Source organism: Ambystoma mexicanum, chromosome 10 (genome assembly GCF_040938575.1).
Source record: "Ambystoma mexicanum isolate Mex_15411 chromosome 10, UKY_AmexF1_1, whole genome shotgun sequence".
Classification (NCBI taxonomy): domain Eukaryota; kingdom Metazoa; phylum Chordata; class Amphibia; order Caudata; family Ambystomatidae; genus Ambystoma; species Ambystoma mexicanum.
Genome location: NC_090932.1, coordinates 951,684,877 through 951,698,224, shown reverse-complemented (window position 1 = coordinate 951,698,224; position 13,348 = coordinate 951,684,877).

Below are 13,348 nucleotides of genomic sequence, written 5' to 3'. Positions count from 1 at the left end.
AACATGATATATTCATTTCAGAAAAGAAATATGATTTCAAAAATGATGTATTAATTTTAAACAATATTTTGATTGATTTCCACAATAAGCCTTAGCTAAATTGCATACCTTATGATAGAACTTGCGCCAAATATGGTTCAGTTCACAAGGGATACAATGCAACATTACTCAACATGACATGTGATCCACCCTCCTGTTCACATGGTGCAATGACAATCTGAGATGATTAGCGACATGAGAAATAGTTATAAATGAGACTGTCATCTTCCATGTGTCTTTGTTATCATAGCCCGTTTAAACTAAAGAGACATTGGCCCTCATTACGACCCTGGCGGAATCCGCGGTGCTAAATGCACCGCGGAGCATGGCGGAAAGCCGCCGATAGCGCCATGGGGGTTGGCGGATTTACCACCCCATGCCGACCTTGGCGGAGCGGTAAATCCCCAATCCCCATTTTACCCTTCCCCATTCCCATTCTTGCCCCATAGGGTATAATGGGAGTGGGGAAGGAGTTAATTACGCCGCCGTAAAGTACGGCGGCGTAATTAACAACGAGGTCCCTTAGCGCCATGGTTTTCTCCGCCCGGTAAAACCAGGCGGAGAAAACCTCCATGGCGCTAAGGGAACTCGTAGTACGGCGGACGGGTCCGCCGCGATTACCGCTGGCGGAAACCCACTCCGCCAGGGTCCTAATGAGGGCCATTGTGAGAAAGATGTGTTTGACAGGGTGACTCTAAACACTTGGTGGCCTAAACATTTGATGTTGGTACTCTTGTTCAGAAGGGAATTGCCATAGCATTCCGGTGCTGAACTGCCCATATGGGTGGGACAAAGACTGATATACAAATGGATATTTCCCACCTGTGAAAGGTACAGTGAGCAAAAAGCAGATGGGTGTGAACTCTCAAAGTGGTAAATAACCACTGAACAGGTTATCATGCTGTGTTCTTTCGAGAGAGGGGGGGGGGGGCTGCTACCTTTTTTGTATTTTTTCAAGGAACTTGGGGTTGGTCACCCCAAGTTACCTGGGGGCAACCAGACGTGGACTCCCTGCTTACTGTGCTCAGAGAGGCACAGCTCCACCTCACTGATGAGGCCAAACAGGGCTGAAACACGTGAATGGGGTTGCTGTTGGTACTATGTTCAGAAGGGAATCGCCATAGCATTTTGGTGCTGGTCTGCCCATGTGGGTGGGACAAAGACTGATATGCAAATATTTATTTCCCATCTGTGAAAGGTATAGTGAGCAAAAAGCAGATGGCTGTGGACTCTCAACGCGGTTAATAACCACTGAACAGGTTATCATGCTGTGTTCTTTAGAGAGAGGGGCGTCTCATAACTTTTTTTGTATTTTTTCAAGGAACTTGGGATTGGTCCCCCTAAGTTACCTGGGAGCAACCAGACGAGGACTCCCTGCTCACTATGCTCAGAGAGGCACAGCTCCACCTCACTGATGAGGCCCAACAAGGCCGAAACACCTGTATGGGGTTGCTGTAGGTACTCTTGTTCAGAAGGGAATTGCCATAGCAGTTTGGTGCTGTACTGCCCATGTGGGTGGGACAAAGACGGATATGCAAATGGATATGTCCCATCTGTGAAAGGTACAGTGTGCAAAAAGCAGATGGCTCAAACTCTCAAAGTGGTTAATAACCACTGAACATGTTATCATGCTGTGTTCTTTCGAGAGAGGGGTGCCGGCTACCTTATTTTGTATTTTATCAAGGAACTTGGGCTTGGTCACCCTAAGTTACCTAGGGGCAACCAGACATGGACTCCCTGCTTACTGTGCTCAGAGAGGCACCGCTCCACCTCACTGATGAGGCCCAACAAGGCTGAAACACGTGTTTGGGGTTGCTGTTGGTATTCCTGTTGAGAAGGAAATTGCCATAGCATTTTGGTGCTGGACTGCCCAAGTGGGCGGGAGAAAGATTGATATGCAAATTGATATTTCCCATCTGTGAAAGGTACAGTGAGCAAAAAGCAGATGTCTGTGAACTCTCAAAGTGGTTAATAACCACTAAACAGGTTATCATGCCATGTTTTTTCTAGAGAGGGGTGCCTGCTACCTTTTTTGTATTTTTTCAAGGAACTTGGGATTGGTCCCCCTAAGTTACCTGGGAGCAACCAGATGTGGACTCCCTACTCACTATGCTCAGAGAGGCACAGCTCCACCTCATGGATGAGGCCCACCAAGGTTGAAACACGTGTATGGGGTTGCTGTTGGTACTCTTGTTCAGAAGGGAATTGTCATAGCAGTTTGGTGCTGGACTGCCCATGTGGGTGGGACAAAGACTGATATGCAAATGTATATTTCCCATCTGTGAAAGGTACAGTGAGCAAAAAGCAGATGGCTCAAACTCTCAAAGTGGTTAATAACCACTGAAAATGTTATCATGCCGTGTTAATTCAAGAGAGGGGCGCCTGCTACCTTTTTTGTATTTTATCAAGGAACTTGGGCTTGGTCACCCTAAGTTACATAGGGGCAACCAGACATGGATTCCCTGCTCACTGTGCTCAGAGAGTCACAGTTCCACCTCACTGATGAAGCCCAACAAGGCTGAAACACGTGTATAGGTTTGCTGTTATTTCGGTGCTGGTCTGCCCATGTGGGCGGGAGAAAGATTGATATGCAAATTGATATTTCCCATCTGTGAAAGGTACAGTGAGCAAAAAGCAGATATCTGTGAGCTCTCAAAGTGGTTAATAACCACTGAACAGGTTATCGTGCCATGTTCTTTCGAGAGAGGGGTGCCTGCTACCTTTTTTGTATTTTTTCAAGGAACTTGGGGTTGATCACCCTAAGTTACCTCGGGGCAACCAGACGTAGACTTCTTGCTCACTGTGCTTAGAGAGGCATAGCTCCACCTCACTGATCAGGCCCAACAAGGCTAAAACACGTGTATGGGTTTTCTGTTGGTATTCTTGTTGAGAAGAAAATTGCTATAGCATTTCGGTGCTGGTCTGCCCATGTGGGCGGGAGAAAGATTGATATGCAAATTGATATTTCCCATCTGCGAAAGGTACAGTGAGCAAAAAGCAGATATATGTGAGCTCTCAAAGTGGTTAATAACCACTGAACAGGTTATCATGCAGTGTTAATTCGAGAGAGAGGCGCCTGCTGCCTTTTTTTGTATTTTATCAAGGAACTTGGGCTTGGTCACCCTAAGTTACCTAGGGGCAACCAGACATGGATTCCCTGCTCATTGTGCTCAGAGAGGCACAGCTCCACCTCACTTATGAGGCCCAACAAGGCTGAAACAAGTGTATTGGTTTGCTGTTGGTATTCTTGTTGAGAAGGAAATTACCATAGCATTTCGGTGCTGGTCTGCCCATGTGGGCGGGAGAAAGATTGATATGCAAATTGATATTTCCCATCTGTGAAAGGTACAGTGAGCAAAAAGCAGATATCTGTGAGCTCTCAAAGTGGTTAATAACCACTGAACAGGTTATCATGCCATGTACTTTTGAGAGAGGGGTGCCTGCTACCTTTTTTGTATTTTTTCAAGGAACTTGGGGTTGATCACCCTAAGTTACCTCGGGGCAACCAGACGTGGACTTCTTGCTCACTGTGCTCAGAGAGGCATAGCTCCACCTCACTGGTGAGGCCCAACAAGGCTGAAACACGTGTATGGGGTTGCTGTTGGTACTCTTGTTCACAGGGGAATTGCCATAGCATTTCGGTGCTGGACTGCCCATATGGACGGGACAAAGATTGATATGCAAATGGATATTTCCCATCTGTGAAAGGTACCGTGAGCAAAAATCAGTTAGCTGTAAACTCTCAAAGTGGTTAATAACCACTGAACAGTTTATCATGCCATGTTATTTCAAGAGAGGGGCTCATGCTACCTTTTTTTGTAAATATAGAAGATATCTATGTGGCACAATTGAAGCTACATGCTAGGCAAACACTTGTTACAAATATATCAAAATAATTTCATCAGAATGGTTTACAGAAGGGTGTAAGGCGGCAGAGCAACAGAGTATCAAGTGCTTAATTTGTGCTGGTGTTTGCTGGTGGGCAACACTGGCACTCTTTTTTGGGCAATGGCATTCATTCAAAACACTGCCTGCGCACGGCAGCATGAATACCAGTTTATTATTTTTATTTTGTTTCCTGGCCTCAGGGTTGGATTGGGTCATCGGCCTTTCTGCAACCCCTGAGCCAGTCTGCTGTGACACCATGGTGCCAGCTGGCAGCAGTGTTTATTTTACAAAACACTGGGAGCGGGCTGGGTGGGGCCGGTCAGTTGCCTCAGCCCAGTCCGCTCCCAGAGAATTCAATTGGGCGAGCTGCGCGCATTTGCAACTTTTGCAAATTGCTTCGAGTTCGCTTAATCACAAGGCTGGCTCACTTCCATCACCACCACATCATCTGGCAAAAGTTCAGCCTGAAAGCCGCACTTCCCTCAGAGCGAGGTGTGCGATCTTTGGTGACACTAGATAAACAGTTAACTTGGCCTGTGAGCAAATTATTTGCTGCTAGATCCTAGCACAGGGAGGTGAACGGGAGGAGGAGGCAGGCACAGAGGGATATTATGAGCATGAGGGGGCAAGAGAGAAAGAACGTGAAAAGGGAGGGATACATAATTCAAGAAAGAAAGAAGGTTAAAGAGGGAAGGAAGGAGGAATTGAATGTCCATGTTTTGATTTGGGGCCCTGTGCTGCCTGCTGCAGAAGCTTCACTTCTTCCACTGCATGTGCCAATGGACGAGAAATGCCTTTCCTTTTTTGGAGCAAAGTGTCTGTTTGTTTCATGGTGCAAGTAGTGGAAACGTTTGCCACTTGCCTCGTACTTTCGCCTCCCGCCTCCCCAGGTTTATGATACCCCATGCGGTCGCAGTCACAGGTGCCTTCACCAGCACGGAGGGGGTCATGCAACCCAGGCCCTGCCCCTTCTCCGGAGCAGTGTCTACCCCGAGGCCATGTTTGGTGCTGAGCTGTCATCCGCCTGCGCCGGAGCTGGCTTTGTTTGAAATCTTGATAATGGCGTATGCCTTAGTCTGCCCGGAGACTGCTTTGCAGACAGAAAGCACGGAGAGTGTTTAAATCGGGGAGGAGGGGACAAGGCTGTGCAAGACTTGGATGAAAACACAATTTTTCAAAAAAATGTGCTTCTGAACACGAGTCAAGAATTATCGGTTTTGAAGATGGACTTTCCAGAGCCATTGTGCTCCGGCTTCACTCAGATTTGGCTCAGCGGATGTGGCGCTTTAACTGGGATAGCTGGCTTGCAGATAGATGGGCCTGGTTGGTTGTGGCAACTTTTAGAGTTGCAGAGGCGCGAATGTGGGACGAACCCGGTGGTGCGGCAATTGGGCCATGGCATCACCAGCAAGCATCTTTGGGGGAAAACCATGGACAGAAGGTTTTAAATTAATCATAACAAATGGCCTTGTCTGGGAAACCTTCCATAGCATACTTATTTTAACCTGCCTCTACCATTACTGAACGTGACTAGTATTTTGTTTAGTCAGTCATGGTTCTGCCACCCTTTCATAACAATTGAGTCAACACTGCTAGGTCATACCCGAAGGTCATGTCTCCCCTGCACGTGAGCACCAGCAAACCCAGACATTTTTCAGGCCTTGTGGGTGATAGTGCTGAAACATCGAGGTGCTCTTCACAGGCAAGGATTGAGTCCATAGAGACGCGTGGTTATTACACTACATCAATATTTGAGGTACATTACCGTCCGCTGTGGGTAATCTACCAATGCAGAGTATACTAGGCTGCTCATTGCCACTACAGGGTGTCGGGCAGGATCTGGGAACAGGCAAACAACGTCTCCCGGTTCGGTAAACCCATTTGCACCCTTTATTTTAATGCGTAGTTAGGACTGTTTTTAAGATTTGATAAAGTCAGGGTTCAAACCCATAGAATGTTAGGATCAGGGGCAAGTTGCTTGGCCACAAGACCACTTGAACCTGTGAACTCCCTTATTAAGCACGTTATAAATAATAAATGCCAATTACAATTATAGGTAGGGTGAGGGAGAGCAGCCGCGTATTCGCAGAGGTTTGCAGTGCTGAGCTTGAAGGTACTGCAGTTCAGGATTGCGGTACCTTCGTAGGGCTATATGGGTGTTCCAGTTGTTGGCAAGCAGGATCTCCGTCAGCACCATATGCCTGGGTTGCGCCTTCTAAAAATTTGGAAAAGGAAAAGGATATGTGTTGTGTGTGGCTACCTATACATCTACCCTGCCTTAGCCGCCATTTCCATGTTTGGGTTGGGTGAGTAGAAAGGTCCAGAATGCCATTTTGCAGGTCGCAGGAAAAACAGAGAAAAAAGATTTTACTTCCTGAAATAACCTGAACAGTAATTGGACGGTTAGCAGCTGTGTGATGGGCTTGTGGTGGGCTGATCTAGCACTGAGCCGGCCTGGACCACCAGCACTGTGGGCGGCGCCCATCGGTGCCGAGGCCAGCATTAGGGGGCCAAGATTTTTGGGCCTTGGCACTTCTTTTTTTACAAATTAAGTACTGATAGTTGATATTATGCGTGTTGAAATTCACTCCTCGTTCTGCTCTTTTGATCACCATGTAGATCCAAAGAAATATAGAAATGATTGCATCAACATAAGTAGAAGATTCTTTCTCATTTGAAAGTATGATTTGGGTGCAGCAAAGACAAACATAAATCAGGATATAAGGCAGCCACACAATAAATAACAAATAATACAATTCCACTAACTGACAATTTCTCAAAACCTTCAAGGGCAGATTGGGCTTTGAACATCAATGGACAATTACTCAGGATGTTGATGTTCAAGTCTGTCTTACCATGGTACTTCTTTTCACATTATAACTGATTTTATGCGACCCCCCATCTTTTCCTGATTCTTCTCTTGTGTCTGTCGTTAGGAAATCAGGACTGTTTAGAAACATGTTTACTCCGCAGTCCTAAAAGGATTGAGGCATTATATCACTCCTGGCATTAGGATTGCTGTTGTATCTTTTGGTGGACATTAGACATGCTTTCCATGGCCTGTCTGTGCCTCAGTGAGAGGCATTTAAGATGTGTTGAGGGTGGATATTACCTGCAGTGGGTCTCAGATTTTACAGGTCTCTGTGTTGTTTGCTGCACCAGAAAGGACATTCATGGAGCAGTTGCAGGAATTCTCAGGGGCTTACATGGCCATTTACATCTATGAGGGGTATAACTGGAGTGGGAGACCATCTGTCCATCCTCTCACTGAAGAACTCAACTCAACGTCTCCTGGAAAGGAGACTCCATGAATTGCACTCTTGTCAGCTATTTTTTTAAATCAACCATGATGTAAGAACACATGGCTGACCAGTTGTAGAAAGTACTTTTCAATCCTGCAAGGTGCTGAATCAGGAGATATAAAAAAAATCATGCATTAGGAATACATCAAATAATACACTTTAAGAGAGAGAGAGAGAGAGAGAGAAAGAGAGAGAGAGAGAGAGAGAGAGAGAGAGAGAGAGAGAGAGAGAGAAAGAAAGAGAGAGAGAACATGAGCAACATAATTGTGTTTCGGTTTATTCCTCAATTTAGAAAATTAATGTACACACTGGCCGTTCAGTCAATTTGCTCAATGTCTCCTTTCGCAAGTTGTTTCTTGTTCAGTTGTGAGCCATTGCAGACTGTATTGGGTAAAGAAAAGTGCTGCCCGTTATTATGAGGGCCACACAACTTTTAAGGTTGGAGAGAATGGGTCAGATCCACACAAAAATGGCACAAATAAAAGAAGCACAGAGAATGAGACTCTATATGTACCCAGCTACACCAAAATGGGTCGTAGGTTGTTGCTGAATTCTAATGGCAGAGGTGTTGAGCATTATCTGGTGTTTCAGTGTGAAGCAGTTAAGTGACCATCTAGACCGAATTTGCATAGTCGTAGCTGCATTTTAAAGTGCATGGAGGGATTGCCTGCAGCAAAGTGGTGCATTTATACATACCCTAAGTTCAGATGGAGCTTATCTTTGATGTCACTGTGTCATCCGATTGTCTGTGGGGATGAAAAAGCCAGCTAGCTTCGTAGACTTTTCTAGGCACTATGGACAGGCTACCCTCAAGTCTACCAAGTGCAATAGAGTGGCTGTCCTAGAACATCTTCTAGGTGGGACAGACAGGTTACAATAGGAACTAGGATAATGGGACTTTCTAAGCAAATGGACAGGTTACTATTGTAAGATGTGTAAAGTCCCTTTGTGTGCTACTGACACCAAAGTATGACAGGCTCCAATCAACCGCATGGTTGCTGGGTGTGCATTTCAAATAGCCTCTCTCTGTGAAATGAACAGGGGAAAAAAACATTTTCATCCACTTGTGGCAGTACTTTACAGACATAACCTATTATATGCACAAATGTGGAAAGGGAAAAAAGCTCATCTGAATAAGTGCATCTAAGGCACACTCATTCAGATGACCTTTGTGAATTGAGCCTTCAATTTTGGAACAAGTGATAAGATGTGCTAGCACATCTCCTCACTTTCACTGAGACATGTTTTGGAATCTGGCATAGTGGGTGGAAATCAAATTAATACGTGGCAATGGTGTGTGGCGGCCTCCCAGCCAATGTGGAGGGTCGGGAACAAGGTCTTTACCACACCGGGAAAGACCCTGTTCCAAGCTGCTTCAGAGCGGGAGGCCACCATCTTCCCTCGGCGGATTGACGCCAGGTGTGACCCTTCACTGTGCCCCCCTTCCACTTCCCCCACTCCACCCCCTTGTTCACATCTCGTCTCCCCGTCCCATCCCCACCCTACTTACCTGCACTGCTCTGTGCTTTCCTGCGCATGGAACACTAGTGTTCCCAGCCCAGGACTGATCCAGAATTTCCTGCCATGGAAAGGGAGAAGGGACTCCATGTAGTTCCCTTCTACATGAACCATGGCAGCCATTTTTTTTTGTTTTCTCCAGTTGAGAAACGGTTTACATGCCGTTTTTCAACTTCAGAAAAATAAACTATTAGTACTGTGGTACAATGTGCCGGGGTACTAATAGCTATAGAACCCTCAGAGGGGGCATTGCCAGACCGGTAAAGCTCCTCCTACTTGGGTTCTATTGCTTTAATAACACTTACATTTTAAAAACCTCTGATAATTTAGCATTTCACATCTCACTACTGCAAGAGAAGTTTAATTCCAGTGATACTGGTATGTCACTTGCTCCAACTCATTTTCCTCGTTCCAATAGGAATAACTGTATATGTTTGAGAGGCATGTTAATAAGTCTTCACCTCATTGCAAATGAATGCTTGAATTAATTACCAAATCTTGACTAATAAACATAAAACAATTATCATTCTGCACGCCTGAATTCAACACCATCTCGAAAAACATGTTTTCTAAAGTACACTGCCTCAACCAAGTAGACAAATGCCCCTTCTTACAAAGGAAGAACTCACACGCAATGAGTTTTAAAATTAATTCTCATTTTTCAGAATCTCTGTTTTAGACTTTGCAATGCATTCCTCGCAGAACTTTGTAAATACTCCCACCACACTTGACAGAGCAATTGAGCAGTTTAGAAAACCTGATTAACAACAGGAGACCCTACTCTACACTGAATTTTCAGAACACTTAGCATATTCCACTAACATTTCTGCCTCACCATCTGATTCTATGGGAGATGTCCTACTACAAATAAGGTTATCCTTACCATTACACAAGAACTTAGAGCATTCTGATATAAACTAGGAGTTATTATCGGAGACTTGAAGAAGTGAGCATATTGAATAAGACAATTATCAATGCATATCTTCAGTATAGATACAGATGTTCACACACATTTTAGACAACATGTCCGAGAAAAATCAATGGGATCTGTAAAGCTTGCTTGAAGGCTATGAGAACAGAGGAAATGAGGGGGGATAGGCAGAGCGTGGGAGAAAGTGGGTGAGGGAGAAAGAAAGAGAGGATAGAGGGAGACAAGGAGAAAGGGAGAACACACGAACCCAATAGTCCTGAGTTGGTATTCCATAATCAACTGTAAGGGATCAGAGGAAAGAGAAATACAGGAAATGTACCCCAGGTGGGGGGGGGTTGCTTTTTTCACTGAACGTTTCCTTTAAACTCAATGGCACCACATACCATCTGTCATGTAATAAAGCATATGCAGCTGTGAATACACACAGGTCTCCCAGAATGATGATAAAGTTACGCAAAGTGTCCATTATTTTAAATCACCTTAATAAAATGTGTGATACTGAATGGCATAACGTTAAAATTCCACCAAATATGAGTCTTTTCCCATCTGTAAAATCTGAAGCTCCAGGGAGAGATTGTACATTTATTATGCAAATGCCGCAGGGGCAATATAAACCAACCGTGGGGTTTCCATTTGCGCTGAGCGTTTAACTCAGTGGCACTCCACGCCATCTTAAACAGCAGTAGGAAAGGGAGCAAGTGATTAAAAGTCTCCCGAGATCTGTCAAAAAGCTAAAAGGGGATGCTGAGTGAAGCAGAGACTCGTCGATTCCTAACATCACTTCTCGTTTTAGCCCTTGTACTCAGCCTGAAGCACTAGGGGGCCAAGGTCCTCTTTTCCATCCTTCCACTTTGCTAAGCCATTTTATTTTTACATTTCTCATTTGAACATGTCAGCAATCAATATGTGCAAAAAGGTCTCTGCCCTTCTTCAGTAAACTAAACTGACAACATGTGCATTTTCTGCAGCTGTCCAAAGGGTGAACGTTTTTTCCACCATCTTTTTGTCTAACTGCTTCTTAATCTTTCATTTGTCATAATTGTTAACTGCATGCTTTGGATCATGTAGGGTCATTTAGAGAAGGATGCAGAGAGAAGTATCTTGCAAAACACAAAACACAATGCAAAACTTACAAAAGGATAATGTGTGTAAATAACTCAAAATATCCCTACCTATACTTGCCTGTAACTTTATTGCCTCAATAAATATCGAGAAAATCAATACACCACTATGTCCCCGTAACTTCATTATTCAAAAATGAATTCACATGTAGTGGGCTTTCATAGAACTTACTGTGAGCCAAGAACAAAGCCCAACACAACATTTTCCCTTTAATACAAACAATAATTTTAAAACAAATTATAATAATAAAACAGTGATGTGTTTTACATTGAAAGTCACACCTTTGAAAGGCAAATAAGAGTGAGTTTAGTGTGCTAACTTGTATATTACTCTACAACAGGCAGTACATTTTTGGAATGTACTTTTCGGCAGCTTGTGGAGGAAAATAATGATTTTTGAGACATACTCATATATGAGAACTTGAATAATCGTAGAAATCAAACACTAACAGTTAGCACCCAGGACAGAAGGGCCAGCCAATCAAGAAGCTGTAGATGCAAGTTTTACTATAGCAATAACAAATGATCCGTTGGGCCAATGAGCAGAGAAGACCTTAATGATGGGTGCTGGTGCCGTTACCACACAATCTGAACTGCCGGAACGGGTGCTATTACTATTAGCTCTGCAGGTTTTAAATCTGGAATCCGGGGTGCTGACAGCAATATATTTTCCTTCAATTAATGAATGGGATGCATCATGGTGTACCGCTCATTGAAACAAAATACTTACTTAAGATGGCCACTGTTGAGCTGGACAGTGGGGATCCATTAAGAGCCCCTCTTCCATTTCCATGGCTGCTGGCAGGCCGGGATGGAGGCTGGAGTGGCAGCAGTGTTTGACACTGTCAAAAGAATATGGTGAGTGGAGTAGGTGGGCAGGGAGGGGCGGGTAATGGCAAGATCGAACGCAAGCTTTGCTTGTGAGAATCAGCCTGAGATCTGAGCAATCAGATTGGTTGGCTTACCTGCTCTCGGTGCTGATTAATGGTAAAGTTTGTGTTCCATGCAGGCCACCTGCTATTCTCCTCTAGTCTACTATGTTCTTCTTACTTCACAGCCCACACCCCCCGCAGTGGCTGCTGCTGTCCCTAAACCCCCCCCCCATGCTTACCCTAACACCTGAAAACCTGACACCAAGCTGCCAATGACATAGAAAAGGACTCTGTTTCTATGATCTCGGTGGCCATCTTTGTTTGTATATTTTTAAGGAGAATTTGGAGTGTGCATGCTGCGAAAAAACAGACATTAGCACATTGTATCACTTGCTTTGGGTGCTATTAGCAATACACACCTCAGAGGGAGTATTAGAAGCTCGTAACAAACTTCTGGGTTTTATTTGTTACCCTAGAATGTCTTTTGGACACATGTTTTAGAAAATTTGAAAGTTTAACGGACTGCAAACAAGGCACATTTCAGGTGGTTTGAGTTATCTCCGAGTTATTTTGTGAAGGTCTCTTAAATAATTAGAATGGTTTACAGTTGGTGTGGGAGTGAGCAAAACAGAAGAGAATGATAGTTTATATTCATTTCGACTTGGAATTCCCTCCTTGCTCTTCTCTTTTGTACATGATGAGTATCCAACAAATCATTGGAATGTACTGATCAAAATAAGTAGACGATTTCTCTTCAAAGGCAAAATAAATCAACAATGTAGGCAATCACACACACCTAAGGGGAAAAGAAAGCAATGCACTGTATCACTATTTCTATTTCAGTATAAAGCTTCCAAACGCAATGGGCAATTGCTCAGGATGTTGATGAGGGACCTTCAAATCTCTGTTCCCATGCTACTTCGGGCCACAATATGACTGATGTTATGCTGCCCTCCTCTTGGTCTGATTCTCCTCTTGTGCCTGTCATTAGAAAATGAGAGATGCTTGGAAACAAGCTCACTGTGCAGTCCTGAAGTGACTGTGGCATACTATCACCACTGATGTGTGGGGAGCTGCTGTATCGTACACTGGGCATTTGCAGATGCTTTCCATGGTACATATGTGCATCATTGGGAGACATTGAAGCTGTGTTTAGGGTGACTACTTCCACTGTGGGCCTCAGCTCTTTGTGGCTCTGTGTAGTTTGGTGCACCAGAGTGGAGATCATGAAGGAGTTGCAGGTATTCTCTGGTGCTTACAATGCCAGTCACATCTATGAATAGTATAATGGTATAACAGGAGTGAGATACCATCTGTCCAGGGCCCTTGCATCCCACCAAAGACTCACTAAAAAAAAAGGATACTGCATGAATTGCTTGGGTGGTCAGTGTTTTTCTCAAAAAGGATTCTGAGAATAGACAAAAGATGCACATTAGTACAGGACCATCATAATTAACATTCAAGTCAGCTTTTCTTTAACTTTATGCACGATTTAAGAACACATGTCTGAATAATTTGTAGAACATAATTGTCAATCCAGCAAGGGATTGAGTCGGGAGATACTAAAAATGCGTCGTGCTGTTAAAAAAATAAATGTATTATTAAAGTGCATTATTATTATTATTATTATTATTATTATTATTATTATTATTATTATTATTATTATTATTATTGTTG